The sequence below is a fragment of the Acartia tonsa genome, chromosome 5 (assembly GCF_053477335.1).
Source record: "Acartia tonsa isolate MP-2025a chromosome 5, ASM5347733v1, whole genome shotgun sequence".
NCBI lineage: Eukaryota > Metazoa > Arthropoda > Copepoda > Calanoida > Acartiidae > Acartia > Acartia tonsa.
Genome location: NC_137264.1, coordinates 49,250,502 through 49,277,342, shown reverse-complemented (window position 1 = coordinate 49,277,342; position 26,841 = coordinate 49,250,502). Strand labels below are relative to the sequence as shown.

The following is a 26,841-nucleotide window of genomic DNA, read 5'->3' as shown; positions in this document are numbered from 1 at the left end:
AGGCTTAAAGACATGAACAAAATTGAAGAAAAAACTTACTGCAAAATTGCATAAATACAGGACATTTTTAGGACTTGATTTTAGATATGCTTCGCTTAAAATATTGTACCTTGTTACCTAAGAATCAATATTTTGAAAATTAGACGAGTAATTATATCACAAAAATGTAGTCCAAAAGTAAAAATTTGCATTTGAAATCGACGTACGAACTGTGCGAAAATGAACGACTGCAATGGGAAAGTTTGGAATCAATTAGACAATTCTAACATGCCTAAATTAACGAAAAGATGTAACTATGACGTGCATACATACGGACGTACAGACTTAATTATATAAAAGCCTTACTTTTACGTATCAGGGTAAAAGAAATAGGATTAATTGATTTTTGTCAAAATTGATAAATTTCAATTGTAAAACGCACTTTTTGACCAAGTCTGAATGTAAGATTGCGAATTTAAATTTTATGGCTGGTGCTAAAAATTCTTTTTAAAACCTTATGATCAAATATGATATGTTGCTTATACAGCTCTTGAGAAGGTTAAATATCATTCATATAAAACTAGTAGGTATAAAACATAACCAGCCCCCTAAAAAAATCATATTATACAAACAATAATTTTTTTGCCAAATTTACCTATCATAAAATTACAGTCTGGCTAGACCATATTTTAATTCATTGGTCGGTGGCTGGTGGCTTACTTATGAATTGCTAATATAATTAATGCACATTTTGAACGATTCAATATCTCTTTAAGCAGTCATATCTTTAATACATCGTACTACTATGTCTGTCTGTCTCTCTCTCTGTCTGTCTGTCCGTCTGTCTGTCCGTCTGTCTGTCTGAAGCTTAAGATCTCAGTAACCACTGAACCGATTGGGCTCTACTCTGTAGGGAATATACATACTGGTCCTGGGATGGTTTTAAGCTATTTACTTGGGGGTGGAAAACCCCCAACTCCCCCCCCAAAAAAAAAATGAAAAATAATCCCAACGAAAAAAAAAATTTTAAACTAAATTCAAAACTACCCCACCCCAAAAAAAATTTTGAATCTAAATAACACAAAAATAGGTTGATTAAACCTTTTGGGGCAGAGCCCCTAGAGGCTAGGGTCGAAGCCGCAAGTAGCTTATAAACAAAATAGGTTTTTAAAAATACCACTGACATGAATATGTTTTATATTTAATTCGTGATAAATGAAAACTAATCAATAAATGAATTTTTCTCACCGATTATTTAATCAGTTTATTTTTATCTATTTATAGTATTTGCTAGTTTCATGTTAATTATAAGTTAATTAAGATTTTACAAACTGCTAGATTGTTAAGTTTATAAAAGTAACTATTCGTGTTGTTTTTGTTTAGATTTTGTATATTTCAGGGGGGGAAGTAGGAGGATCACTAATTTTTTAAGGGATATTCCCAAACTTCTTGCAATAATGAATTCTAAATGAATTAGTTAACAAATCTGGAGTATTGCCAGGGATTTTGGATATGACATATGAACAATAAATGATAGAGTTTCCACTTAATATAATAATGTTTAAAGTTATATCTTTAGAAGTTTTGAGGACAGACAGGGATGTAGAATAATTTCAATGTCATTGTACTATCCCTGATATTATTTAATATTATTATGGTGAGAAGTTACAAATTAATAAGGCACTTTTACTATTGCATAGGTTTTAAGTAGAAAAGGGATGTAGATTAATTTTAGTGCAATTGCCACATCCCTGTGTCCCTGATATTATACAATATTATTAAATGGTAAGAACTTGAAAACTAATAAGGCACTGTTACTATTGCATAAGTTTTAAGTAGCGCAGCTGCAACTCTATAACCATGCATTAAGGATTGGAAAATGGCCGAAAGATTAAGCATCCTTTCCCTCGCCCTCGCTTGAAACCAGAAATGACAAAACCATTTAAATAGTTTCTATCCAGGTTTGAAGTAATTTTGTCTTTGGTTGGAGGGGGGGGGGGGGGCAATCCATCTCCTTCAAATGAAACATGGCCACAAGAACCAAATTATTTTTTTATCCATTAAAAAAAAAACAGAAAAACTAGTAATATATAAAAAAAACTACCAACTTGCCATAAATTACTTCAACTATCAGATAAGTTCTGTTGACAGCTGACAAATATTTATTGTCAAAAACATTTTTTAAATCGATTTATTAACAGTAATGTTTTTCTGCAATTATACTTTGCATTAAGATTCCTAAAACAATAAGTCATGATAAAAAACACATTAGAAGAACATAAGTACGTCCATTTGAATTTAGAATTTTAGTTATTTCAAATGAGTGTGATAGGTCAAAATCAAATGATTAATTTAAAAACTTGATAAAATAATTCCTTTTGAGACTTTTATGTTACTTAAAAGATAAACAAATAATAAATAAATATTGTATCTTTATAAGCTTAGCTTCTATAGATGTCCTCATCCTTTCTAGATGAAATTAATATCGTTTTGGATTAATCTTAGAACATTAATTGTTTGTACTCATCTCCAGGGATGGTGGGGACTAATAATCTACATCTCTTTCTCCCACTAGAGGTAAAGGAAACCAAAAGCAGAATTATACACATAAGAATTGGGGGAAATGTTAATTTATCATCCATTAACCTATCCCTGTATCCCTAACTTATCTTACATTGCAAAAATTAATAACTGCAATTAAATAAATCTTCCAAACTAGAACAATCATTTTCAAAGATTTCTATAATATTCTGTAGTGATAGTAGTATCATTGGCAAATTAATCCTTTTATATAAAGTAGTAAGCTTTTTTTGTCTGTAGCGAAGAATCTCGCTAACCGCTGAACCGATATGGTTCTCCTTTACAGTGAAGCTTCTTATAGGTCCAATTAAGGTTTTTAACTATTTTAGGGGACAGTATCTCCCATATTAATTGCCCCTAGAGGCTTCTAGGGGATGTAGTATGTCAATAATATGTCAGTATGAAGTATGTAAGTCCCTCAACAGATTATTACGTCATACGATGAAATAACCAATGGGAGGCAAGCATAAATTTTACCATTGTTCAATTACAGTGTATACTGCCCTCTCATTGGCTATTCTATCGTATGACGTCATAATCTGTTGAGGGACTTAAATCATCTTTTGTCAGTATTGGCCAGTGTTTTTAGCACGTACATACTCAATAATTAGCCTTTTACGTTTTGACTATTTTTATATTTTTAAGACCTAAACTTTCTAAAAATAAATAAGGTTTAATAATCCTTTTTCAATTATAGAGAAGTTTTGATGCAAAATATGGGAAAAATGAATTAAATTATGAATTACACCTAGCCTTTCCTGACTCTAGTTATAGAAAAGCCTCGCTTCTAAATCATACAATAATTAAAAATACAATATGTATGTAGTAACCTTTTGAAGTACAGATCTTAATTCTAGAAAATCTTTGCTCAAAAAATTGTTTCTTCTTGGTAAAGTAAACAATCAGAAGGTGTGAATTCCCTTCCACCAACTGCACCACATTATCAAATCAGCAAAACCGCAAAAAAAATGCACAAAGAGCTTTATTCTCTCTGATTCGTTGGCTTTGAAACTAACAATAATTTCATTCACAGAAAAAGTAATTTTATTTCTAATATAAAACCGATTAATATCCGCTGGATTAGAACCGGTTCATAGCCATTTCTAAAAAAAAATCTTAAATCGTTTTGTATTATAGACAATTTTCTACAAAAATATCTTAATATTAATACTGGTTAGTTTTTCGCCCCCTGAGATAAAATCAACCTTATTCGACGTTCACTCAAAGCCCCAAAAATAATGGACTTAAAAGTGTATTAAACTGTATATAAGACATTTGCGAATATATTGATACCATTAATTTGCCTCTTAAATCAAAAAAAGTATGTTTTTTTAATATTTTTCTCTTGCTACAAATCAAATTTCAAATTTGAGTCACCAAAAATCCTAAACTAATTTTTGCTCTAGAAGAATCAATTTTTGGAGTTAGAAAGTGCTTAATACCTCATTTTAATCGCCTGGCATTGCTTTATAATATATAGGAAATAACTTGGTTGTTTATAGAACAGCTGACTAAAAAATCGAGGTTTTGTGATAAACCCACTTTAGTTGTTGCTCCATAAATGATATTTTTTTTCCCAATTTTTTTGGCTGTAAAGAAGCTTTATATATTCATATAACATCAACCTAAATTTGACTTTTGGTATTTTATTTATAACATCACCAGAGGGAATTGAATTTTGGAAAAAAATATCAATTTATATTTTACACTGCTATGCATTGTTCTTGTTCTTGTTTCTAAAAAATATTTATATTATTAAAAAGAGAATTATTTAACGCTTCTATAGGTATGTTTATCATTTTTCTAGGCTAAATATAACTATAATTACACCATTTTAAAGTTAGACATCATAACATATTAACATAATTATTGAATCGTTCTGTATTATTAAGCTGGCAACCCTTAAAACAGCTGCATTTCATTATCCTATTATATAAAGTAGTAAGCTTTCTTGTCTTCAGCTTAAGATTTTGACAATTACAGTACCTATTGAGTTCTCTGTTTTATGGAAGCTTCTTATAGGTCCCTGGATAGTTTTGGAATTTTGAAAAAAATATCAATTTATATTTTACACTGCTATGCATTGTTCTCGTTCTTGTTTCTAAAAAATATTTTATAATTAAAAAGAGAATTATTTAATGCTTCTATAGGTATGTTTATCATTTTTCTAGTCTAAATATAACTATAATTTCAGTATTTTTTAAACATCATTATATTCAAGTTATTGTAATTTTAAATAAAATATCAATATCAAGAACTATTGGAACAATTTTTACCTTGCAAAACAAGGTGTTATAAAGTGTAGGATCCCTCACAATACCTATCTGTCTGTCTATAATGCATTACACATGTAATGCTAATAGAGAGGATGCTATAAGAGTGCTATTATAATGTGAACTTCTCATAATTGAATGGGCTTCCTGAAACCAGAGACCATGAAGTTGGCCTAGTCACTACAAGGGGGAGTGCAGGAATATCCAGGGGGAGGTGCTTGTAAAAGGGTAATTTTTTTAGGGATGGGGGTAATCACCCCCTATAATATATTATGGGGGGTATAAACCCAGCCTTTTAAATTTTTTTTAATAGAAGTAAAAAATCCTGAAAACTTAAAAATCTAGGAATCAAACTAGCACCCCAACCAATAATCGGTTCCATGCCAAATGTAGGAGTGGAAAAACATTGGAGGGACAAATGCATGAGTCCCAAACGTCAGAGTGGAACAAACGCAGGAGTGGGACAAACATCGGAGTGGACAAATGCAGGAGTCCCAAACATCGGAGTGGACAAATGTAGGAATGGGACAAACGTCAGAGTGGACAAACATTGAGGTGGACAAACGTCGGAGTAAAAAACATTGGAGTGGACATTGCCTAAATAAAACCTAGGAGTGACTGCTATTTTAATAATATTACAATTTTGAAATTTTTTATACCTCTGTCTACAAAATAATGACTATGGCTGCAGCGCTCGGCTGGGTTTATACCCCCCATAATATATTATAGGGGGTGATTACCCCCATCCCTAAAAAAATCACCCTTTTGCAAGCACCTCCCCCTGGATATTCCTGCACTCCCCCTTGTAGTGACTAGGCCAACTTCATGGTCTCTGGTTTCAGGAAGCCCATTCAATTATGAGAAGTTCACTGAAATTATAGTTATATTTAGACTAGAAAATGATAAACATACCTATAGAAGCATTAACCCTTACAGCTCAGGCCCCAATTCCCACCTTAATAGATTGGGGGGGGGGGGGGGGCTCCAAGAGCCCCCCCTCTATCTCGGCTCCTGTTACAGATAAAGACGTAAAAAATTTTTCTGGTGGTTCATGTGTATTTTTAGAGAAAATTACTTTTTCTAGTCATAGCAGCCAGGCCGCTCCTTAGCCACTCCTTAGCCGCTTTTTAGCGGCCAGCCGCTAAATTTTAAAACAGCTGTAGAGCGGCCAATTTTGCAGCTAGGATGACCAAATTTTAGGACGAACTTTTATTTTTCATATAAAAAAAATTATTTTTTCTAATCATCGCCAAAAAACGGCAAATAATGGAAACGGCCATTTTCCGCGGTTACAGCGGTAAAACGGCGGTTGGCGGCGCCGATTAATATTTTTATCTGTTTGATGTTGCTCAAGGATTTACCAAAAAAATTTATAGGACTCTAGCTGTAATAGAAGCCACAATATTCATGATATATGTCTGTAGTAAAAGCCGGACAAAAATCGGTCATAAAGTCGGTCAGGGAGCGGTCAAACGGTCATAACACATTTTTTCTCAGAAGGTCATTGATATCTAAGTATTCACCAAAAAAATTTTAGGTTTCTCCTTATACACAAAAGTCATAATGTAGAAATTAAGATTTTTTTAGAATTTGTTTCTAATTTTGGTGCTACCCAACCGACTTTGACCGGACACCACGACCGACACAGACCAGATATACTAATAAAATCAACTCTTGCTGACGTATAATTACTAAACTTAAAAAGTCATGAAGTCACAGCACTCCATCTTACCTACAAAAAAAATGAGATCGAAAAAGCTAGAGGGGGGGGCTCTTGGAGCCCCCCCCCCCCAATCTGTAAGGGTTAAATAATTCTCTTTTTAATTATAAAATATTTTTTAGAAACAAGAACGAGAACAATGCATAGCAGTGTAAAATATAAATTGATATTTTTTTCAAAATTCCAAAACTATCCAGGGACCTATAAGAAGCTTCCATAAAACAGAGAACTCAATAGGTACTGTAATTGCCAAAATCTTAAGCTGAAGACAAGAAAGCTTACTACTTTATATAATAGGATAATGAAATGCAGCTGTTTTAAAGGAAGCCTGCAAGAAATTCAGCGCTCTAACTGCTAAAAGACTGCCACAAGTAGACCCCATACACAAAATTTGAAGCCTCAAGCTTCAATAACAAAAAAGTTATGGACCTTCGAAAACGGCATTTTGTGTTACATGAAATTTTTGAAAGAAATTCAATGCTTCTATGAAAATTTTCTAAAATTAACTACGTGGCCAAGAAGCAAAATTAAAATCCCATCTTTGTCATATTTTTAGGTTGCCAGTAACCATACATATTTTGTTTAGCATTTTAATTAAAATTTTCACTGATAGCTGAGAAAAAATTAACTATTTTTTACATCATTTTAATAGAGCCCACCACTTGGTAATTAAAATCCCTACATCCCCGATAGGTGGTGATGTGTAGCTGAAGCTGTAGTTTTTTTGACCAATAAAAATATGTCGACGAATAAAAACAAAAATAAAATTATTTTTTAAAAACTGCAGTGGTTAGTTGTTAATAAAAAGACTTATTTTATATTTAATTTCGTCGGCTTTAATATTATACAAAGAGTATTCTAAAAAAAACACGACAATATTTACAGAACAGCAGACAGGTTTCATATCAATATGGCGTCGTAAACATTACAGATATTTTCAACTTTTTAAAAATTGTGATAAAGTAGTTTTATTTGAAGTAAAAGATAAATAAGCTAATGTAATATTTCTAATCGAGTAGTATACTGTGAAGTTTATTTGGGTAGGGAAAGATAATGAACTGTAAAAAACGGATAGTTTTATAAACTCATGCATTTATAGATACTTCTGAAATACTTTTAATTTAATGTAAACATAATCAGTGAATAATTATCGTCTATTGTCTTATCCCTTAAGATCCCTGGTTGAATGTTGGCTAAATTATTTTTACTTTTTAATCTCTCGTGTTCGGGAGGACTATCAATCTATCTCATGTGACGTACATACATAATTTATGCCTACATAGGCCGTCCCTATACAAATATTAGGTCATTCCCTAATACAATTAAAAATAATATAGAGATATTATTGGTTCTTTTATATTACTGTTTTATTGTGATTAATTGGCCATACGTTGGAATTTTAATTTGTTTCATTTAAAAATCGGCCAATATGTTGTTAAAAATTCTTAACATTATTAATATCTTTCTCTAATTTTTAGAAAAGTTTTATGAAATTTTTAAATTCATTTAGTAGAAATAGAGTATTCCTCTAATTTTGTTTCATATGATTATTAACTTAAAAGAGAAAAATAGAAGAGGGGGGTGGGGGAGTGATACTGTTCAGTTATTTACAATTTGTGTACATAAAGTTACTCTAATAAAAAGGAACTGGTTGTATTCATTACGATAAAAGCTTAATAAAGAAAATTTGTTACTTTAAAGAAGGAAAATTTATATGGTTTTGGAGAATCGTTAAGAGACATTTAATCATTATAAATGTTTTAAATTAACATGATATATTTTAATGCTTCACTACTAATATTAAAATATTTCAGATTACAGAATGAAAACAATGAATGCTTTTTTCTTCAGCGAATGTATTTAGAGGTAGAGATTTTTACTAAACATCTTTTTAGTAACAAAGCTAATTTGTAGTTTATGTTTCTCAATTCGTCTGTGTGTGAAAGTGAAAAATGTGAATATCAGCTCCTTTTTAAGATAGACGTGAACATGTGTGAATACATGTGTGAGTTTTCAGTTCATACTTAAGGGGGGGGGGGCGTAATGACATAAGCTCTTAAACCGTGAGCAAAATGGTCTAAATATTGAGCTAGACCCTTCAAACTTGGTATATAAGCTTAGTCCTATAGGTATTACATCTAAATGGCAAAAAAATCCAAAAAATTTTATTTTTAGGTTAGGTTAGGTAAGAAAAACATTGCGGAAATGGGGTTTTTAGGCTTTTTTTGGTCTATTTTGATGTGGAAACTTGCCTTAAATTGTTTTTTCTTAGGGTTTTAACTTAAATACACTGTATCTATTCATATGGACATTATTTAAGATGATTCAGCAAGTCGGGGACCGACCCCAGGGGGCTAGTTGGGTGGCCCGCAGGGGTTAAGTTCATTTTTCCCAATATATTTGTTGTGATACATCAAATTATAGGTTTTTTAGGTCAAGGAACTCAAATTCAGAGCTAAAATAAGCATTAGACTAATCTGAAGCTAGCCCCAGCGGGCTAGGTTGGTGGCCCGCAGGGGTTAAGTGCATTTTTTCTAATATATATCTTGTTATATATCAAACTATAGGTTTTTTAGGTCAAGATTCTCAAATTCTGAGCGAAAATTAGCATTAGACTGACCTGAAGCTAACCCCACCGGGTTAGGTTGGTTTTCTGCAGGGCTTAAGAGCATTTACCTAACCTAACCTAGAAACTTACTTATATTTTCACAGGTTTTTTTCTTGAATAAACTGTGTCTATTAATGAAGACTTTATTTAAGATGATCCAGCAAGTCGGGGACCGACCCCAGCGGGCTAGGTGGGTGGCCCGCAGGGGTTAAGTGCATTTTTCCCAATATATATGTTGCGATACATCAAATTATAAGTTTTTTAGGTCAGTTAACTCAAATTCAGAGCTAAAATTAGCATAAGACTAATCTGTAACTAGCCCCAGGGGGCTAGGTTGGTGGCCCGCAGGAGTTAAATGCATTATTTCCAATATAGATCTTGTTATATCAAAATAGAGGTTTTTAAGGTCAAGAAACTCAAATTCAGAGCTAAAATTGGCATAAGACTTACCTGAAGCTAACCCCTGCGGGCTAGGTAGATTTTTCACAGGGCTTATGTGCATTTTACCTAACCTAACCTAGAAACTTACTTATTCTTTTTGTTTTTTTCCTTGAATAAACTGTGTCTATTAATGAGGACATTATTTTAGATAATCCAGCAAGTTGGGGACCGACCCCAGCGGGCTAGGTGGGTGGCCCACAGGGGTGTAGTGCATTTTTTCTAAAGTATGTGTTGTCATACATCAAATTATAGGTTTTTTATGTCAAGAAACTCAAATTCAGAGCTATTTTAAGCATTAGACTGACCTAAGGCTAATCCCCGCGGATTAGGTGGGTGGCCTGCAGGGGTAAATTTTCCAAATTATGTGTTGTTATACATCAAACTATAGGGTTTTAAAGTCAATTTGGAGCTAAAAAAACACAATAGCAACCTGATGCTAGTTTTTTCGTGGTATGTGGTATACATTAAATTAAAAAATTGTATCCTTTTATATTAAATTCTTCCACCGCTAACATTGTACTATCAAAATTGAAATTCTTTCAAATATATGCCATATAAATGTAGTTTAAATAGACACAGTTTATTCCAGAAAAAAACCATAAAAAAAAACAAGTAAAGTTCTAGGTTAGGTTAGGTAAAATGCACTTAAGACTTGCAGGCAACCCACCTAGCCCGCTGGGGCTAGCTTCAGATTAGTCTGATGCTTTTATTAGCTGTAAATTTGAGTTTCTTGACCTTAAAAACCTATAGTTGGATGTATGACAACACATACTTTAAAAAAAATGCATTTAACCCCTGAGGGACACCCACCTAGCCCGCTGGGGTCGGTCTTCGACTTGCTGGATCATCTGAAATAAGGTCCTCATGAATCGACAGTATATTTGAAAAAAAAACTAAAAAAAAAATATTAAATGTAAGTTTCTAGGTTAGGTTAGGTAAAATGCACTTAAGGTTTGTGGGCTACCTATCTAGCCCGCTGGGGTTAGCTTCAGATTAGTCTAATGCTTATTTCAGCTCTGAATTTGAGTTCTTTGACCTAAAAAACATATAATTGGATTTATCACAACATATATATTGGGGAAAATGCACTTAACCCCTGCAGGCCACCCACCTAGCCCGCTGGGGTCGGTCTTCGACTTGCTGAATCATCTGAAATAAGGTCCTCATGAATGGACAGTTTATTCTAGAAAAAAAACCTAAAAAAAATAAGAAATGTAAGTTTCTAGGTTAGCTTAGGTAAAATGCACTTAAGCCCTGTGGGCAACCCAGCTAGCCCGCTGGGGTTAGCTTCAGATTATTCTAATGCTTATTTTAGCTCTGAATTTGAGTTCTTTGACCTTAAAAACATATCATTTGATGTATCACATCATATATATTGGGGAAAATGCACTTAACCCCTGCGGGCCACCCACCTAGCCCGCTGGGGTCGGTCCCCGACTTGCTGGATCATCTCAAATAAAGTCTTTATTAATAGACACAGTTTATTCAAGAAAAAAACCTGTAAAAATATAAGTAAGTTTCTTGGTTAGGTTAGGTAAGTGCTCTTAAGCCCTGCAGAAAACCATCCTAGCCCGGGGGGGTTAGCTTCAGGTCAGTCTAATGCTAATTTTCGCTCAGAACTTGAGTTTCTTGACCTAGAAAACCTATAGTTTGATATATAACAAGATATATATTAGAAAAATTGCACTTAACCCCTGCGGGCCACCAACCTAGCCCGCTGGGGCTAGCTTCAGATTAGTCTAATGCTTATTTTAGCTCTGAATTTGAGTTCCTTGACCTAAAAGACCTATAATTTGATGTATCACAACAAATATATTGGGAAAAATGAACTTAACCCCTGCAGGCCACCCAAATAGCCCCCTGGGGTCGGTCCCCGACTTGCTGAATCATCTTAAATAATGTCCATATGAATAGATACAGTGTATTTAAGTTAAAACCCTTAGAAAAAACAATTTAAGGCAAGTTTCCACATCAAATTAGACCAAGAAAGCCTAAAAACCCCATTTCCGCAGGGTTTTTCTTACCTAACCTAACCTAAAAATAAAATTTTTTGGATTTTTTTGCCATTTAGATGTAATACCTATAGGACTAGGCTTATATACCAAGTTTGAAGGGTCTAGCTCAATATTTAGACCATTTTGCTCACGGTTTAAGAGCTTATGTCATTATGCCCCCCCCCCCCCTTACTTGGTCTTGCAGTCCATCAGTAATTCTTGGCCGTTCATTTTTTTTTAATATTGAAAAAAAATATTTTTTCGAATGCTATCTTTTCTGATAGATGTCTGCTTTTCTCTGGACATCTATGATCAGCATTTACTCTGTATCTTTCTTGGTCTGTCAGTCATTTCTTAAAACTATTGTCATTTAGTTTATATTGAATAAAAAAAGATTATTTGAACTTCTTTTCAAGTATTTTTTTCATTTAGAGAGTCCAAGGCCCGGAAGGAAACTGGAAGCGCAGACAGGAAGAAAACAGAATGTTTCTTAAGGTAATATTATAATGCATGTTTAAAAATGCCTCTTTCTGCCCCTCCATTCTCCCCCAACCCCCGCGATCAACAAAAATGCCCCCCTCCAAGCAAATGTCCTAATGTTCTTTCAAGCTCAAGAATGCATTATGACAGAGAAAAACTTAATCGAAACTGTTTGTTGTCACTTCACCACACCATAAGACAGAATACTGTGCAAAAATCATAAAATTGATAAAACAGATTAATTAAGATTAAGATTGTGCGCTTCGTATGTCCAATAACAAGTCCATTTCGAAAAGGTTAGGCATTATTTTTTTTCTTCAAAACTGTAAGTCTGTCTATATACAATACATATATCACTATTGTACCTGTGGCTGTGGCTGTGACGTAACACGAAGGTGATAGGTTTAAATCGCAACAAAACACCGCTTCATAACTAATGATGTTAAAAATGGTTCCTACAGCTGCTATGCCAGGTGCGCAACATAAATAGTTAGAGTATACCATGCTCAGTTACGATTTATAGACAAAGGTCGTGCAATCAAAGAGTTGGTTATTTAATGGGTGTTACCTTACTTAATACCCTGGCAAGCACGTTGCATTACCATGTGCAATTGAGTCCGTTCGATTGCAATTCAAACGCAGAGTATGTTCAAAAAGATTAAAATCTAAAAATGAAATAGCATAACACCCAGGCTAAACTCAAAACATTTGATAATGGAGAACCCAATCAGTTGAGTAGCTATGGAAATCTTAAGCTATAAACAAAATAACTTACTATCTTATATAATAGGATATCAAATGATGTTTAGGATAAGTTACAGTATCTTTGGGAGAGGGCGAGTGTGACACTATTAGGATCTAAAAGTCATAGGAACCTAAAAAGAGTTACAGAACTGTATAAAGTCCTGGCAGTATGTTAAAAGTGCCCCCCCCCCCCCTCCCACTTACAATATTTGCTTTGTACGCCACTTGGTGAAACCGCCACTGCCGTCAAACCCGATATTTAAAAGGAAAAAATTAGCTTGTTCCAACTGAATAAAAATTGTCTATTTTATAGAGACATAGCAAATAAAAAAACCTTAACTTCAGCGTTCTTATCCTGTTTTCAAATCTTGAATCACATAACTCTATGGTTACTTAGTATTTGTGACTCTTACTTTTCCTCCTATGATTTTAGCAAAATTTACAATAAGATTTTGAGAGGATTAATATTTAAGGATGGCAATCCGTCAAAGAGAGGGGTAGGTAAAATCCGTAAAAATGTTTGTTTTAAGGCTTAAAAATAGTAGTAGTAAAATTCACTAAATATGTGTATTTATTACCTATTGAAAAGAGCTATAGACATAGACAAAAGTTTTTTAAAAAGTTAACATAATTTTTTATCGTTCTACTCCTGTTTTTAAAAGCAAAGCTTTTCTATAATTGGGGTCGGTCCGTACGTCCGAGATAGATAGCTTTTATTCGTTAATTTAGGCATATTATAACTGTCCTATTGATTTCAAACTTTGAATGATGATTCCTGTAGTAGTTAGGTACGATTTAGAAAGCGTAGCAACACTATAATCAATCCAGAATGTCTGTGTGTCCATTTAATTAAAACTAATGTTCTTAGTTTTTTCTATAATTCACTTCCGAGAATCAAACCAGATTTTAAAAGATATTATATATAATGATGTTAATCTTTGCCTTCAAAAAGGGGGAGTTGAAAGAAAAAACTCAAGACGCTAATTTTAGCCTACCAATTAAGAATCCTAATCCGCTATAAAAACGGATTCCAGATTCGGATTCCAAAATTGGGCGGATTCCGGATCCCGGATTCGGATTGCCAACCCTAATCATTAAGCTTTTTACTTACATGTCACTGATTTCCCCACAATTGGTTTTCAAATTATTGTGTTGTTTTAGTAACAAAAAAAGAGGGTCCAGTATTCGGCCATGGATGTGCGATGTGACTCAATCAGCAGGCATAGTTGCCAAATTATCATGCCTTGCAGTTGCGTTGGTATTAGCATCTTCCGAGGTAAGTCATTTTTAATAGCACAGCTACCCCTAAAGAGGACTATGCACGAATTAGAACAAGTGATTCCAAGCACCTTCCAGCAATGAGTCTAAGTATTTTTCCGTCAATTTACTAGGTTTATGTTTAATATTTGGATTATTGACTAAAAATTAGGTTTCACCACGGTTTTATATAAAAAAAAACTTTGTCACTTTGAAATTAAAAACATTTTATGATAAAATCTCATTAAATGTTTTGTTGAGTTCAAACTGTTGTTTCATAAGCTTTGACACATTAGGTATTTCGAGTATTAGGTATTTCGAGAGAAGAAATGTATATTTAAAAAATGGGTTTTTAACTTGTATTATTGTAAACAGTTTAATTAATGTACGTTAGCAATTTACAGCATTTGATGATTTTTGCTGTGTTATTTTATTTTGTCCTTTAAACTCAACAAAGCATTTGATGATATTGAACAAAAAATGCTTAACATTTTAAAAAATCATATAAAACTATGGTCGATAAACCAAATATTAGACATAAACCTAGTATATTCACTAAAAAATAACAAGGATCAATGCTGGAAGCTGTCTAGAATCATTAAATCTCGTTCGTGCATAGTCCTTTTTTGAGTTTGTGGCTGGACATAATAACAGTTTCGACTCATTCTGTTTGACAGACACAGATACACATATTACTGTTCATATATTTTTGAAAGCAAAGCTTTTCTATAATTAGGGTTGGTCGGTCCGTCCAGAACAGATAGCTTTTTCGTTAATTTAGGCATGTTAGAATTGTCCTATTGATTTCAAAGTTTGCATGGTGATTTCTGTAGTAGTTAGGTACGATTTAGAAAACGTAGCAACTCTATAATCATAACCAAAATGTCTGTTGATTTTTTTACTTTTTTTAACAACTTCTTTGTGATTTAGTTATCCAATTGCTCTTATTTTTGGGATACTGATTCCTGGGACGACATAGTACAATATTACAAGCGAAGCATTATCAAGTCCTAAAAATGTAAGGATGTCCATAAACATTATCCTGTCTCAAGCAGTTTTTCAACTTTACTTACAATTTAAAGGAGAGGGGGGGGGCGGATGTGCCACTTTTTGAAACAAAAAGTAAAACGCACATGATCTCAGCCCACAAAAGAGTTACAGCTATAAATTCAGCACAGCAGCTGCTTTTGTGGATAACAATATGGAACGACGAAAACCGCCGAAATTTTTTTTGCCTTTTTTCGCTAAATTAAACAGTTCTCAATCATCTGAGATAAACTTTTTTTTCTCATAAAAATTCTCTTATATATTCGCGTGACACTTGTAATATTTCATACATGTCTACAGTCAATAGGTATAAAAAAATGTAAAGTGTCAAGTGAAAATATGAGGGAAATAAGGAAAAAAAAGTTTATCTCAGATGATTGAAAATTGTCTATTATAGCGAGAAAAGGCAAAAAAATCAGCGGGAGCGCCGTTTCTTCCTAGTTCTATATCAAGCAACTGCTATGCTGAATTTTAAAGCTGTAAATATTTTATGGGCAGAGATCATGCGCGTTATACTTTTGGTTTCAAAAAGTGGCACATCTGCCCCCCCCCCCATCTTTTATATTCTGATTATCCGTTTGTCCTACCATTTCAGAGCTTCGCTTTTATGGATAAAGTCATTCTTGTTTTTAATTAAAATGCCAACAGATTTGCTTTATTTGGTAGAAACTAGTAGTATAAATAAGGGGGGAGGCAAATGTGCCACTTTTTGAAACCAAAAGTAAACATGCATGATCTCAGCCCATAAAAGAGTTATAACTCTAAAATTCGGCACAGCAGTTGCTTTTTTGGAGAACAATATGGAACTGTGAAGAAACGGAAGCGGACCCGCCGCAAACCGCCGAATTTTTTTTTGCCTTTTTTTGCCGAATTTATTTTAATTGTCTATTATGACGAGAAAAGGCAAAAGAATTCGGCGGGAGCGGCGGTTTCACCGCCGTTTCTTCACAGTTCCATATTATTCAAATCAAAAGCAACTGCTGTGCAGAATTTTAGAGCTGTAACTCTTTTATGGGCTGAGATCATGCACGTTTTACTTTTGGTTTCTAAAAGTGGCACATCCGCCTCCCCCCTTTTAATCTACAAAAGGGGTAATTTTGTTTACTATGATTAGAGGAATATGTCAATTAATCGTCCATTGTCTTATTTCCTTAGATCCAAGATTAATTATGTATCACTATTCAACGATTACTTCAATGAATTAATATTTTAGGTTGTAGTGAAGAAATGGCTGGTTAAAGTGGACCAAGAATGTCGATGATGAGAGACCCAAATCAATCAAGGGCATACGTTTTAAGCCCAGAAAAAAACCAATCTATTTTATTAAAGTTTTGCTTCGAAACTGATGAATATCCGGTGGATTAGAACCGGTTCTCACCCATACTGAAAAATCATGTACAGCATCGTATTATCCTATCCAGTTTTCTACGAATATAAAAATGTACAATCATAAGATTAAAAACTAATTTTTTTACATCCGCGGAAAGCTTTTTTAATACGATGCAATACCTTTTTATATACCTACTTATGTTTCTTATATTAACCACAGATAAATATTTAAGCAAAATGATTAATTCAGTGGCGTGCACATACATTCACAAGAGGGGGTTTGAACCAAAAGGGAATGAAAAATGGTAAGGCAGGTTTTCCTGATTCTTATTTTAAGGGGGTTGTTGACATTCCTCTTCATCCCCTAATGCACACCACTGGATTAGTTTATCATTAGTATTGTTATCAAAGTTTAATTCAAATCACGCATGTAACTAATTAATTTAAGAAGACTTCCTATAAAATACTTTCAAAGTATTTTCCACAACTAAAACTGTTGAAATGCTATAATTTTTTTCGTGATTTTTATTGCATAATTAAGATTTTGTTTAAATGTTTAGTTTCAACTTTTATTACCTAATGTATAATATTAATTAAAAACTAAAATATAGTTTAGTACCTATGCATTTTGCAATTTTTGATATCATTTATTATAAGCGAAGCTTTTTTTATAATTTGAATTGGTCCATCCGTCAGTACATCTTCCGTACATAATGGACAGTTACCTCCTGTAAATTTAAACAGGTTAGAATTGTCCTATTGATTTCAAACTTTGCATGTTGGTTCCTGTAGTAATTAGATACGATTTAGAAAGCGTAGCAACTCTGTAATCATTACTAGAATGTCCGTAAGACCATTTTAAACATGTTACTTTTAACTTTTTTAACAACAAAGGGGGGGGGGGGTAAAATGTGGTGCCAGCCACGATATACCAGCAATTTTATTTTGGGTGCTACTTCCTTAGTTTCAGAGATGATGGGGTAAAATCTTTTTGGTTGTGTCAATCATTTGAGACCATGTTAAATTTTTTTTAATTTCCCCTTACAAATTCTCGTTTATTAAAGTATATCTTAAATTCAGTGCTTCTTCTGTGCTTTTTAAGATATTGAAACAAAATCTTTTTAGGTCGGTCAGTTTAATATTTTTGAATAAAAAACCGCGATGGTACCACCGCTCCCGCCGTTTTCTGCCGCATAAAAAAAAAGTATTGCATTTCTCACAGAACTAGGCAATTTGGAATCATTTCAGACCATGTTATTTTTATTTTATTTTTCCTCTTACAAGCAACCCTGCGGGGACTTTCAAATTCTTGTTAATCAAGGTATATCTTAAATTCAGTGCTTCTCCTATGCTTTTAAGGATATTGAAACGGTAACGCCGCCGTTTTTAGAAAGATATCAAAACTTGCGGTAATTAGTGATACAACTAAAAAGATTTTACCCAATTATCTACAAAACTAAGGGAGTTGCACCCAAAATAAAATTGCTGGTATGTCATGGCATAAGTCACCACATTTTACCCCCCCCCCCTTTTCTATGTGATAAAATTATCCAATTGATCTGATTTTGGAATACTGATTCCTTAGACAACAAAGTACAATGTTATAATTGAACCATCTCTATAATAAATTACTAAAAAAGTAAGTACCTATGTCCTTAAATTATATCCTGTATCAAAGCAGTTTATTAACAAATTTACATACAATTTTTTTAGACTTATACATTTATATTCTGATTTTCAGTTCTGACACTAGACAAGTGTTAATGTGCGTTTGTCCTACCGTTTCAGTGCTTTGCTTTTATGGTTGTTGTCATCCATAAGAATGGCGCTACTCTTTTAACTAATGTTTTCGGATATGCATATGATATTTGACTTGGACAAGTTAATATTTTTTCAATGAATATTGAATATAGCTCTTAGTTCTGTCTTACAAAAAGCTCTGATCAAATATACATTATTTAAAGTAGTAAGATTATTTGTCTGATGCTCAAGGTATCGGAAGACTTTTTGTCTTAATTTGATGTACTTGTCAGTGAAGCTTCAAAAAGGTTTTGGGATGGCTTTAGTCTATTTTCCCAACCTAACCCATCATCCCTAAAGGCTATGTGCGTAGCTCCTGGTAACCAAATACTTCAAAAAGGTTTTGTTGCCTTTTCTGAGGAGTTTTAGATAATAAATAGCCAGTTGGTCTAGAATACTCAGCTTCATAATTGGTAGCTGAATGTTAAAAGGGGTAGTTGCACAAAGTGCATTTAAACTTGAATTTAGTGATTTTTTTTTCTGTTCAATAGTTTAAACTACATCTATAGAACATAAGTTTGAAAGAATTTAAATTTTCTACCAGGTAGATTTAAAAATATCAACTTAGACTTGAAAATTATATTTTTGGTATATATTCAACATAAACATCTGCCCTGTTACCCCAAAAACAGCATGATGATAATTATTTTGTTGGGGGGGAGGAGTTCTGGCACATTTGCGTAAACCTGGTATATAGGCTTTATCTTTGGACTGAGATGATAGGTTAAAAAAGATAAAATCATTCTTATATGATGAATTTTCCAAAGTTTTAAGATTTTTTGGATAGGCCTCCAGGTTCCGGAGCTCCAGGCCTCCAGGTGGCCTCTGTACAGGTAAAACTGAAAAAAAAGAGTTAGAGATCAACTTATGAAACAAAATATGCATGTTTTATCTTCAAATATGTGAATAAAATTCAAAAAGATGCATATTTTGTGTTATAAGTTGACCTCTAACTCTTTAAAAAAAAAAATTTTTTGTTTTTACCTGTCCAGAAACCACCTGGAGGTCTGGAGCTCCGGGACCTGGAGGCCTATCCAAAAAATCTTAAAACTTAGGAAAATTCATCATATAAGAATGATTTTATCTTTAATAACCTATCCTCTCAGTCCAAAGATAAAGCCTATATACCAGGTTTACGCAAATGTGCCAGAACTCCTCCCCCCTTGATTGCTATTTATTGTAATAAAAATAATATTTTACATAATATTCTTGTTAGGTACTTTTGTTAGAAATCAGTTTTCTGAAATACACATCATGCAACTATCTCTTTAATTGTAGTCGTAGCACCTTACTTGACTTTTTTGTGCAGTATCCAGTATATCAAGCTACTATCAGATTGTTAATGAGAAGCGAGGTTACTCTTAAATTAAAAATGTCGGAAAGGGCAGCTTAACAGACATGCAAATTTAAACACATCCATGTAATAGTTAGTTTTTCTAAAAAAAAGGGAATTACCGAGGAAGTAATCATCTTTTACTAACATTCTTATGACGGATTTCATGATTTTTTTGGTAGAGTAGTAACTTGTGATATCAGGTAAGCGTTAAGTGCAAATATAAGATGAACTTTAAGTTTGTCTTAAATAATTATAAAATTTTGTCTAAATTGGTCGACAAAACGCAAAAAAAATGTCAAAAGAAAACCCTGCTAAAAGCAGTCCGACCATCATGAATGTTTTATAGTTAATTATGCTCCAAAATAATTGCAATGTTGACCCTTAACTGTTCACTATTTGTAAGGTTTCTTTGCTTGGTTACACCTCACAATTTTATATCCTTCTTCAGGAATTTTCCCCTCTATAGGACATAAACAACCCGGCATTTTAACAGGCGGAAATAAAGTTAGGTATTAACAAGGATCACAACATCCATAAGTAGCGAAGCACAAACAAATCATGAATAAGAAATTAGTAAAGGAGATTTTAAAAACATTTGTTGAAATCAATCATAGATATTTGATGAAAAATTATGAAACCTCCCTTAATGCTTAAGTAATTTATATTTTGTATCATGACCGACAGACTGACTGTTAAAAGTGAATTACTTTTGGGATGCTCTGAATAACGTGGTATGATTCTAAAAAAAATTAAACATTAGTTTAAACACCGGGAAATGCCTAATATTTAAAAATAACCAAAAACCTTCTAAAAGTTTCGACTACAAACATAAAAACCCCTTAGAACGGCCGGAAATGTATTCTTGACAACCTTATCTAAAAAAATTTGAAAATCAGATCACAAACACCACACTTAGAAATGGGGGGGAGGGGGAGGGAATTGTAAAAAAAAAATACAAATAGCCGAAAACCAGGCCGACCGCCATTGGTTTTTTATGGTTTATTATGCTCATTGATAATGGGAATGTTGACAACCTACTAATTATAGAGAAGCTTCGCTACTAAAAAGTAATGTGAAAGGGGTCCTTGCACGAATGAGATCAAGTGATTATCGGCAAATTCCGGAAACAGTGATGTAAGCATCTTTAATTTCAATTCAATCAAGGTTTGAGTAATATCATTTCCTTACAGTTAAGCTTTTCGGTCCATCAAACAATTTAAGTACCCAGTTTAAATGTATACCAGTCTAGTAAAAATATCCTATTATACATCATTTATCATGCTAAAAAAAAGAATTATCCCTGTTGCTAAGTTAATGATTAATATTAAAAGAGTGCATTGTAAGCATTTCAACTCGTTACCTAAATATTTAAAAAAGAATTCCCTTGACCAGTCCAGTGGTTAGAGGTCCTTCGCTATACACAGACAAGACATCCTGGTACTTTTATATAAGGGACATATGAAAGGGGAATGATGAAGTAGACCCTCCACTTTGATTTTAGTTTGAAATCAAAATTAAAATTTTTTTATTGGGATCTTTTTTTCAATTGGCTATCTCCTGGGAGTTGCATTATACACAAAAATAGTTATTAACATTTTCGGGACCTATAAGAAGCTAATTTCAAAAAAGAACTACTCAATTCAGCAGTTAGCAAAATTCTTAGGTACACACAGACAAACATTGCTTTACTTTTATTTAATGATGGCACAAGTAAAAATATATTTAATAAGTTTTTAACTTTATTTTATTAGCTTTCGGGAAAAATGAAAAATACATTTTCATAATGGCAATACATATATTGATACAATATTAAAAAACAGAGGCATCATAAAAATCTAACTAACCAGGACACTTTAAGATTAATTTATGTGTTTGTTAACAAATTATGATCATTTTAATTAGTTTTCAGTCAAAATAATAAAATAAACAAACAAGTTTTCTTAAAAAAACATCAACAAGATTTATAAACAGATTTAACTTTCTCATTTATTATCTTTTATTTATCATTTCTTAATGACAGCAAAATGTCACAGTATTGCAGAAACATTCATTGAACAAAAATATCGCTTATCAGCTTATTATCACTTCAGATTATTTATCACTTCAAATGTATTCAAATAATTTGTTTTATGTTTTTAGCACTGTCCAAGAGATAAAGTTGTCTGCAATCTGCATTCGAAAATTAATCTGAAAATAAAAATAATTATAAATTTTTCGTAAATTAAGAATATAAATCAAATAACAATTACGTCCAACCAGCAGTACTGATTGGGACGGTAGGAAGTGCTATAATAAAGAAAGAGTGACAGCTAAAATCTAGCAGAATAAAGTAACAGAATGTTTGTCTGTCTTTCTGTTTGTACCGAAGGGTCTCGCTAACTGCTAAACCTATATGGTTCTCCTTTCAGGGTAGCTTCTCATAGATCCTGGGAAGGTTTATAACTATATTGGGGTAGGGTAACACTACCCTACCAAGAGAAATCGCCCCCACCAAAAAAAATAAAGGGTAAAGTCCCTTTCGTGGTAAAGCCCCTTAAGGGGCGATTCTTCGTATTTTCACAGTAGCTTTATCCTATTTCTAGCCACTGCGGGCCAATTGCTTAACCCTGCAGGGCAATCATCTAACCCAATATAACCTAATCTAACCATAAATAACCAATTAAAAGCCATTTTAAAAATACAACAAATCGCCCCTTAAGGGGTGTTGCCATGAGTGACTATACCCATATAGGGAATGCCTTGGCCCAAAACAGTAGCACTCATTCCCGTGAACTGTTAGGACTTCCAGGTTGAGCAATAAAAGGTGTGAGGTGAAAATTTGATTAAATAAGAGACAACACCCGGCCTCCAACCCATCTCCTCCCCCCCCCCCCCCCCAAAGAAAAATGAAGTAATAAGAACATCTTTTTTGATTATAACTTTATTCAATTACCTTATATGATAATGTGTATGCTGTTAACTAATACTGATGGCTGTGTTACTGATTTTATAAATCAAATAAAATTTATGTCATTATTCCTGAAACAAAAATAGTTGTAATTCATTGTGATACGACTAAATATTATGAATCCTTATACTAAAGTAACAGGATGTCTCTTTGTGTGTTTGTTTGTACCGAAGGATCTCGCTAACCGCTGAACCGATTGGGTTCTCCTTAACAGGGTAGCTTCTCATAGCTTCCGGGAAGGTTTATAACTATTATGGGGGAGGGTACCACCACCCTCCCAGGAGAAACAAAAAAAATCTAAATTGTTTTTACGTTTCTCGATTTAACAAAGAGATTCCAACGCAACATAAACGTCAACCTAACACAGACATATTTTAAATTTAAATAAAAACATTTAAAGTTCCATTAGAGGACTCTAGGGGCTTAGCCTCTAGTAAATGTATATAGAGGTTCCACTATGTTTTTTTTTTTTTTTTGGGGGGGGGGTCTTGGGCAAGGATAAAAATGGAATGCATTTTTTTCTGTTTTATCAGGCAATAACCTAAAATTAAATATCAAAAATCTTATGTAATAAAATTATCCAACACTCGAGAATGCCACAATAAGTAGATAGCAAACACACAAAAAAACATTTTTGTTGTAACCAATTAACAACTGAATGAATTTTTGAAATTTTTTTTAGCTTTTTGTGATTTTTAGGGGCAACAATTTATGGCAAAAATACCATGTCAATTATTTTAGAATTATAGATTTACTTTGCTTACAAAAAAATTTAATTAATTCCCGACAACCAATTAAAGAAAGTAGCAGCTGACTAATGTTTACATTTGGTTGCAGAAATCGTCCGCCAGAGTTTCATGTCAACTAATTTTGGTCATTTTCTTTCAACTACTTTCCTCCCCCGAATTCGATATTTATTTTAGCTGTTTATCTTCTAAATAAATATTTTGGAGAAAAAATTTCTTTAAGTAGAAAAACATTTTAAATTTATTTTAGATGTTTTAGGCCAGATATGCAAAGATTCATGACAATTAATCAAGTATTTTTAGAGGAAAATTTATCAAGGGATAAAATAGCTAAAGATAGAGTCCTTAAAAGTTGGGATTTCGGGCTTGAGTAAAAACCTCTCTATATTTAATGCAACGTACAAAGAAACTTAATTTTTTTGAGAGATTTTGATAAAAAAGAAGGGTGTTTTTATTGTAAAAATCAAATCAGTTACAGGCAACCTAAAATTATGACAAAGATGAGATTCTAATTTTGCTTCTAGGCTTTGCATTTTTATTTTGAAAATTTTCGTATGAGCATTGGGATTCTTTCAAAATATTCATGTACTATAAAATGTCATTTTAAAATGTCTATAACTTTTTTATTATTGAAGCTGGAGGCTTCAAATTTTGGGTGTTGGGTCTACTTGTGGCAGTCTTTCAGCAGTTAGAGCGGGGTATTTCTTGCAGGCTTCCTTTAAGGGTTGCCAGCTTAATAATACAGACCGATTCAATAATTGTGTTAATATGTTATGATGTCTAACTTTAAAATGGTGTAATTATAGTTATATTTAGCCTAGAAAAATGATAAACATACCTATAGAAGCGTTAAATAATTCTCTTTTTAATAATATAAATATTTTTTAGAAACAAGAACAAGAACAATGCATAGCAGTGTAAAATATAAATTGATATTTTTTTCCAAAATTCAATTCCCTCTGGTGATGTTATAAATAAAATACCAAAAGTCAAATTTAGGTGGATGTTATATGAATATATAAAGCTTCTTTACAGCCAAAAAAATTGGGGAAAAAAATATCATTTATGGAGCAACAACTAAAGTGGGTTTATCACAAAACCTCGCTTTTTTAGTCAGCTGTTCTATAAACAACCAAGTTATTTCCTATATATTATAAAGCAATGCCAGGCGATTAAAATGAGGTATTAAGCACTTTCTAACTCCAAAAATTGATTCTTCTAGAGCAAAAATTAGTTTAGGATTTTTGGTGACTCAAATTTGAAATTTGATTTGTAGCAAGAGAAAAATATTAAAAAAACATACTTTTTTTGATTTAAGAGGCAAATTAATGGTATCAATATATTCGCAAATGTCTTATATACAGTTTAATACACTTTTAAGTCCATTATTTTTGGGGCTTTGAGTGAACGTCGAATAAGGTCGATTTTATCTCCCCCTTTAATCATTTTCATTTAATTATCAGAGGAAAGCTGTCTATAATACGATGCGATAAATAACTATTTTTATAATTGGGGATGTACATGAATTTGACACCCATTGTTTTATAACTTAAGATACTTGACCCTCTTTGTTTTATAAATATTGAACGACTATAACAATTTGTGGTATTGATAGCACAGACCAATTGAAATTTGAACCATCATCAAGAAAGGCGTTGGTCTGATTAAATTAAATGATAATGAAGTAAGCAAAAATGTCCAAAATTAGCGAAGCAAATAAAAAATGATTTGTATAAAAACCATTTAAGTATTGAACGGGAATATTAAGTTAAATAAAAAAATGCACATTTGTCGGATAAATCTTATTACGAAATTTAAGTATGCTATCTTTTATGGCAGCTGAAATCCAAATTCCCCGAATGTAATTCAATTGCGTGTTGGAGAGAAAGAAAAACAAAATGGAGTAAATGCACGTCTTTTTAGTTTAATTAGCGGCTTCGCCCCTATTTTTTGGGGGGGTTGGGGGTGTCCCACCCCCCAAGAAAATAGTTATAAACCTTCCCGGGACCTATGAAAAGCTACCATGTAAAGGAGAACCATGATCGGTTCAGCGGTTAGCGAGATCCTTTGCTACAAACAAACAAACAGACAAACAAACAGACAGACAGATAGACATCGTTCTACTTTGTATTATAGATAGCAGATTAAACATATATAAGCTTGTTATTGCTGCACTAATTATGGACTTGACATAGTTGTCCTTGTTTAAAATTACATATAGATCATTGCTTAACATAAATGTAAACATTAACTTGTTATTGCTGCGCTAATTATGGAAAGATATTATTGTCCTTGTTTAAAATTACATAAAGATCATTGCTTAGCTAATTATGGACCTAACACATTTGTTCTTGTTTAAAAATACATATAGATCATTGCTTAGCATAAATGTAAATATTAATTTGTTATTGCTGCACTAATTATGGACAAGATATAATTGTCCTTGTTTAAAAATACATATAGATCATTACTTAGCATAAATGTAAATATTAACTTGTTATTGCTGCGCTAATTATGGACAAGATATAATTGTCCTTGTTTAAAAATACATATAGATCATTACTTAGCATAAATGTAAATATTAACTTGTTATTGCTGCACTAATTATGGACAAGATATGATTGTCCTTGTTTAAAAATACATATAGATCATTACTTAGCATAAATGTAAATATTAACTTGTTATTGCTGCGCTAATTATGGACAAGATATAATTGTCCTTGTTTAAAAATACATATAGATCATTACTTAGCATAAATGTAAATATTAACTTGTTATTGCTGCGCTAATTATGGACAAGATATAATTGTCCTTGTTTAAAAATACATATAGATCATTACTTAGCATAAATGTAAATATTAACTTGTTATTGCTGTGCTAATTATGGACAAGATATAATTGTCCTTGTTTAAAAATACATATAGATCATTACTTAGCATAAATGTAAATATTAACTTGTTATTGCTGCGCTAATTATGGACAAGATATAATTGTCCTTGTTTAAAAATACATATAGATCATTGCTTAGTATAAATGTAAATATTAACTTGTTATTGCTGCGCTAATTATGGACAAGATATAATTGTCCTTGTTTAAAAATACATAAAGATCATTGCTTAGCATAAATGTAAATATTAACTTGTTATTGCTGTGCTAATTATGGACAAGATATAATTGTCCTTGTTTAAAAATACATATAGATCATTGCTTAGCATAAATGTAAATATTAACTAGTTATTGCTGCGCTAATTATGAACAAGATATGATTGTCCTTGTTTAAAAATCCATAAAGATCATTGCTTAGCATAAATGTAAATATTAACTTGTTATTGCTGCGCGAATTATGGACCTGACATAATTGTCCTTGTTTAAAAATCCATAAAGATCATTGCTTAGCATAAATGTAAATATTAACTTGTTATTACTGCGCTAATTATGGACAAGATATAATTGTCCTTGTTTAAAAATACATATAGATCATTGCTTAGCATAAATGTAAATATTAACTAGTTATTGCTGCGCTAATTATGAACAAGATATAATTGTCCTTGTTTAAAAATC

The 26,841-nt window shown here is 32.5% G+C and overlaps 1 protein-coding gene and 2 long non-coding RNA genes across 4 annotated transcripts in view; 1 reads left to right on the top strand and 2 right to left on the bottom strand.

Moving 5' to 3' along the window:
• Positions 1-26,841, bottom strand: part of LOC145319724 (uncharacterized) — a 115,348-nt gene that overhangs the window by 32,092 nt on the left and 56,415 nt on the right. The gene's annotated exons all lie outside the window — the stretch shown is intronic.
• Positions 8,312-16,583, top strand: LOC145319723 (uncharacterized). The gene is made up of 4 exons (XR_013880007.1): positions 8,312-8,418; positions 12,028-12,090; positions 13,981-14,095; positions 16,337-16,583. It is a non-coding gene; the product is annotated as an uncharacterized LOC145319723 (long non-coding RNA).
• On the bottom strand, positions 21,315-22,648 carry LOC145320372 (uncharacterized). The gene is made up of 2 exons (XR_013880175.1): positions 22,521-22,648; positions 21,315-21,775 (listed from the first exon to the last, which is right to left on the bottom strand). It is a non-coding gene; the product is annotated as an uncharacterized LOC145320372 (long non-coding RNA).